This window comes from Papaver somniferum, unplaced genomic scaffold, assembly GCF_003573695.1.
Source record: "Papaver somniferum cultivar HN1 unplaced genomic scaffold, ASM357369v1 unplaced-scaffold_84, whole genome shotgun sequence".
Lineage (NCBI taxonomy): Eukaryota > Viridiplantae > Streptophyta > Magnoliopsida > Ranunculales > Papaveraceae > Papaver > Papaver somniferum.
In genome coordinates, this window is record NW_020651415.1 from 1 (window position 1) to 6,865 (window position 6,865).

Consider the following 6,865-nt stretch of genomic DNA (forward strand, 5'->3'; position numbering starts at 1 on the left):
CCAAAACCACGACGCTAGTAGTGGTTTTGGTAGCTTTATTTTTCATAGATTAGGCGTTGCTATTCAAAAAGGTGTTGGAGCCCAGCTTGTTGCTAGGTTACCAACCAAAAGCTTTGTATAATGGTTTACAAATATAACTTAATAAAATTTGCAATTCTAAAGCATTATTTATTTTAGGGATTTCTTATTTTACAAGTTTGAGTCATAAAATTATTTAAATAGGAGACAAGTTATGTATCAAAACAATGTTATTGTCAATCAATATTGAGATTTCTTAACTATTCATCTACTTTTACTATCAAATTCCTTATTCAAGGTTCCGTTTTGCGTTAAGTGCCATCTAGAGCTTCGGCTTCCGATCCTTTTATTCTTTCATCTAAAATTTCTCTACACTTTCGTCATCTTCACTTATTGAGATCTCCGCATCTCTTCGTTCGAAAACACCTTTTTTTTTAAGCATGATTTTATTAAAGAAAAGTTTAAATTACAACTTGTCATGGGTATGTGGTACCCACATAGTCCTGATATAAAATATGATTGATAAAAGATGGGATTTTCTGGTCCCAGATTTTGGTTGAGTATTTTCCTGTTTGACTTCCATCTGCTGCATGGTTTGTTAAGCCGTCCGCTGCTTGATTGTGGTCGATCTCCACGATATAGCTGTATTTTCGATAGTGAACATGTATCCAGTTTGTGATCGACCTTTGTGTGGGTCTGAGAGGTACACATCATCAGCAAAACCAACCAAACCATTATTTGGGTTTCCGGTGTAAGGAGTCGCAATTACATTAGCATCTCTTCTGTCGTCTTCGTAGGGATAAAACAAACCCAAGTCAATGGTTCCCTTTAGGTATCTAAAGATATTATTTATACCATTCCAATAACTCTGCGTTGACTTTGAGCTATATCTAGCTAACAAATTCACAGAGAATGAGATATTTGGTCGAGTACATTGTGTTAAGTACAATAATGCGCCTATTGCACTTAGATAAGGATATTCAGCTCCCAATACATCTTTGCCATCCTCCTTTGGGAGAAATAGATCTTTATGTACATCTAAAGTTCGACCAACCATGGGAGTGCTAGCAGGGTGCACTTTGTCCATATTAAATTTCCTGAGTATCTTATGGACATATACAGACTGGTGGATTAATATTCCACAAGCTCGATGTTCTAGTCCAAGTCCTGACACATTTGATTTTTCCCAAGATCTTTCATCTAAAATTCGTATTTCAAATAGCTTGCGGTTTCTCTTAGTTCATCAAGAGTACCTACTATATTCATGTCGTCGACATAGACAACTATAATAGCAAATCCGAAACTTTTTTTCTTTATAAACACGCAGGGGCACAATTCATTATTTGTATATCCTTTCCCAATAGAATAATCACTTAGACGGGTATACCACATCCGCCCGGATTGATTTAATCCGTAATGTGAGCGTTTCAACTGAATTGCAAACGCACTCCGTGGTTTAGAGTTACTCGATTTGGGAATGGAAGTCCATATGGAACTTTCATGAATATCTCTGTATATCAAGATACCCATAGAGATATGCGGTAACGACATCCATAAGTTGCATTTCAAGTCCTTCTGAAACTACTAAGATGACTAAGTAACAGAACATTGTGCCACAAGGCGAGCCTTATATCTCAAGACTTCGTTCTTCTCATTAAGCTTTCTAACAAATACCCATTTATGTCCTACAGGCTTTACACCTTGTGGGGTTAGCACTAGCGCACCACATACCTGTATTTTTCCAGTGAATCTAGTTCAGCACGGATTGCATCTCTCCACTGAGGACAATATGATCACTTTTGGCATTATGCAATAGAGTGTGGTTCGATATCATCATGCTCTATAATCTCTCGAGCAACAGTATATGCGAATATATCATCAATATGCGTGGAGGATCTTTCCATCAACACCTATGTACTTTCATAATCCATAGATATTTCTTGGTTCTCTAGAATTAATTTAAAATTTGGGGCGTCCCCTAGTAATGATTCATGTACATAACTGTAATCAGAGACAATCTCATGAGATGGATTATTGGTATTGATGATATATGGATCGGTTTGCGCCTTACTCTCCCTTTTCTTCCTTGGATGGGTATCGATCGAACCAAGTGGTCTCCCCCTCTTACTTTTAGGGGACACGGCCTTAGCTACACTTCCACGAAGTGTAGCCTTGGTACCTACATCTATTGTACCTTTTCCCTTGTAGGGAATTTCCAACCTTGCAGGCACGTTTGCCACTGGTATATGTGATCTTGTCACTTTAGCGATATCAGTAAATGCACCAGGCATTGAATTTGCTATATTTCGAATATCTATAATTCTTTTCACTTCACCTTTGCATTGTGGAGTGCGGGGATCAAGATGAGACAACGTGGGAACACACCACGAAAATTCCTGTCGTTCCCTTTGGAAGTCCTTTTCCATACCTCCCCCTAACGACGGGAAGGTTGTCTCATCCAAGTGACAATCCACAAATTTAGCGGTAAAGAGATCGCCTGTCAAAGGTTCTAAGTAGCGGATAATTGTTGGGGATTCCTATCCAACATAAATACCTACTCGTCTCTGTGGACCCACTTAGTACGTTGTAGGGGCGTAATAGGCACGTATACGGCACAACCAAATATGCGTAAATGTGAAATGTCAGGGACTCAGGATCATATCCAGTTACCAACTGGTACACAGAAAATGGTTGGCTAGCAGTGGGGCTAAAGCGAATAAGTAATGCTGCATGCAATATAGCGTACCCCCAAGCAGTAATAGGCAGGTTGTAACACATAACCAATGCCCTATCTATCATTTGTAACCTTTTGATGGTAGCTTATGCGATACCATTTTGGGTGTGTACATGGGGTACATGACGCTCTACGTCAATTCCGTTAGACATACAAAAATCATCAAATCCTTTAGATGTAAATTCTCCAGCATTATCAAGTCTGATAGACTTGATTGCATGATCAGGGTGGTGAGATCTTAGTCATATAATTTGTGCAAGGAGCTTTGCAAATGCAGCATTTCTTGTGGAGAACAATGCAACGTGTGACAAACGGGTCGAAGCATCAACCAGAACCATAAAAACCTGTATGGTCCGTATTCTGGATGTATAGGTCCGCAAATATTACCTTGTATCCTTTGCAAAAACGGAATATTTTGTTTGGTATACGATGGTCTCGATCTTGTTTTTGCTAAAGAACAAGCTTTGCAGAATGAGCGATGTGCCTTCGATAAGGATAGCGAAAAAGAATGGGATAGGGTGTGCGTTTCAATTACTTTAGAAGACGAGGGTTGCGCTTCTATTAATTTAGAATGCATAAAATGTGCATCATTTACTTTAGAATGCACATTGTTACTCTGCATTGTAACAATCTTCTGTCCCATTCTCTTTTTCATTCTAAAGAAAGGATGTTCGTGTGAGTTCTTCAAAATGCGGATCATCATATCACGACCTGGGATCTCTAGTCGATCGTTCAAAAGCTTATTTAAGTCACTGGCCAATAGTTCATTGTTAGAAACCACATCGGATTCGATAATCCTAATAGTGGTGATATATAATCCACTAGATTGACTCATTAGTTTCTATAAGATGCGCTTCCTTCCGCATTCACTAGAGGTCACATATATGTGCTCAATTTCATTTTAACAGTGAGTTTCCAAGTGATAACCATTTGCACGGATATCCTTGAAACTTAACAAAGCGCGGTGAGCTCTTGGTGCATATCGAGCTTCTGTGACTTTAATCATTGTGCCGTTTGCCAACAACAATTGAGTAGTACCTCGCTCAATTATTACTTGAGATGATCTAATCATCGTAGTCACACATGTATTATAAGGAGTAAAATCGACAAATAATTGTTTATTTCTTAGGATAGTGTGGGTGGTTGCACTATCAACTAAACATTCAATTTCTCCTGGAGACATTCCTACAAGTACATTAGGCAGGAATGTTACAAATAAAAAAAAACGAACAATTTATCTCACTTTCTTTAGAGAATCTTGTTCTACTAGAATGGCGTCCTTTCCATTCTAATTGACATGCTAAACAATTGATTATCATAAACAAAGTAAAATCCTATAGAACATAATAGAAAATAAGTACTTATAGATAATCCATACACATAACATAAAGATGGTAAAAACATATTTTGCAACATCAACACCTACTTAAATCATGAAACAAACGATAGTCTAAGATAACATAAAAAGAGAGAGTCTAGCAAGCCATAAAACCAGAACCTAAATTCTTAGGACCAAGCAAAATCAGGAACATCCATTGTTGGGGCAAAGTCCTCATTGCCCAGGAAGTCTGAGATTGTGAGGTTGACGTCAGGGGCTACATCATTTTCTTCCACATAGTTAGCCTCTTGTTCGAGAGTTTCCCGGTACTTTTTGTAGCTCGCAACTACATTGGCACCAGCCTTGCACTGCTTATACCAATGTCCGGTAGATCCACACCTAAAACAAGGCGCACTTTCATCTGCGGCCCATTTGTTAGTGGGATTTTTGGTATTTTCTCAAACTTAGGATTATTACCACCATGACCAGAAGTTTCTTCTCTGTGCCAAATATTGGAATGACTTTTACGTCATCGACCACGATTATTTCCCTTCGTCCTCTTCCACGAGAGGTGTTATCTCCACGTGGGTATGGCCAAACCATACCAAATTCTTCCCGGTACCATTTTTTCGTGACCAAATTTCTTTATGGCTTTGTGGGCAATGCAGATATATCATATAGTCCAATCTCTGATCATGACCTAGTCCTCAAAATTAATTAACCAAGCTTTTTTTTGGTTTTAACAAGGGGACTGTTTGCAAACAATTCAGTAATAAGGTTGACAAAATAGTCAACTAAAAATAGGTTTGTTTAAAAAAATTAAACTACAGACCAATTTATCATTTATATACGCATATAAATTTATATACGCATAATTAATAGCAAACCATTTGCAGGATAAAATTGAGTTTTGGTTAATATTTGTGACATGCATGAAAAATATCAAACTAATATATGATACTAATTTTAAAGTACATGTCAATTTTTTTTTTTACAATTTTGAGGAAGGTCTAAAAATATGACATACTTAAAAAAAATATGTACGGTAAATTATAACATATGGTGGGGATGGCATCATGAATGTATACATATATGATGAATATTTGATAAAAATTAAATACTATAATATTCATGGTTTAAAAATAATTACCATACATACATATGCATCATGGGTATAATGATATGATGTCCTTCAAAGGTAATACTCATACATGTATTTATTTATTTTCTTTTCAAGAAAAAAGTACAACATCACATGGAGTTTGAAACAAAATCAGATGGGCCTTTTTTTTTAAGTAAAACAAATCATATTTTTGTGTATCACATGATTTTCATTAATTAAACTAGAGATGAAAATGTCACTTTCATGATAGAAGGCAAGCATGTGATGTTAAAGAAACAAATAAGCTATCACTATCAAGTTGAAAATCAGATAGGAAAAATCAAATGGATTATTCTCTTTTAACTTTTGGTGTAACTAAAATAAATAACAGAAGCTAAGATTAGCATGTCATGTGATAGATGAGACAAATATAGCACTTTAAATAAAGGTAAATAGGTACATGGTAATAGAAAGAGTAGTTGAGTTATACCTTCTTTTGGAAAAATCCTACTTGTTTTTGAGGATGAAGCCAACAACTTTCTTTTGTTTTGTATTTGAAAGATTAAAACTCAAATGGTTAGAGGCAAAATGGTGATAACGTGTAAAAGTTTGTTGCATGGAGAGACAAAACATGAAAGTATAAAAGAGACAAAAGAGAAGGAGGAGAATCATATGGGATTTCATTAGCTTGTACTCTTTAAATACATGGGATAAAGACAAGGTAGTAGTACATGGGGGTGGTCAACCATACCACCAATAATATTCTTACAACAAATTTTTTGATTGTTTAGTTTGTGTACTTTCTTGTACACTATATATGTTTCAGTTTATTGTAAAAAATAATTCTCTGATGGATTTAATTGTGATCTTTTGATGTTAAATTTCTGTGTTAGTGGATTTGATTTTGTTATCTTTTTAGATATGTCTCATATCTTTTTTATTAGTTAGTTATTTGATTTATCATTTATGTGTTAATTGAACCTAAAAATAGCTATTTTTTAGATCTTTTATTTGTCATTCAGATCTTTAATGTCTTCATCTGTGTTCGGCTATTTCTTTTACTAACAGAAAGTTTCTCTGTTTTGTTATCGCACCTGATTTTCCGGGTTCCTGATTTACTTAATGTTCCCTTAGCGAAGGAAAGGAAAAGTCACCATACCCAAGTTATATATATCACACCGGCTGAGTGTACTATCTACTTCATTAATTCATACAACTCTCATATGCACCACAGTCACACCAATACGCAGGTGTGAAAATTAATACCTTTTGGGGGTCCACAAAAGAAAATCTTCCGTAGCATAAATACAGTACTAGGAGGTAGAAAACTTAACTACATCTCTACTTTTGGGTCAATACTGTATAATTTAATAGTATTTGGGCTTTGTACCTTCTACAAAACTGTTGCGTTTTTATCTTCATCTACTGTTCTTGTTTATATTAAACTTGATTTCTTTTGGATGTAGCACAAGTGCTACACCGTTGCAACATGTGATAGAGATTTGAAGCCGAGAATTTGCAAGGTATATCCGCACATTTTGACATGCCTTGAAACTTTGATTTTCTTTCGGTACCTTCTTTTTCATTTAAAAAAAAATGATTCCTTAACAAATGTCATTTTTCTTCTTTTGATTAATATGCATAATTTGCTTGATTGGGAGCAGGTTCCCGGTGTTCCAATCATGTCCATCGC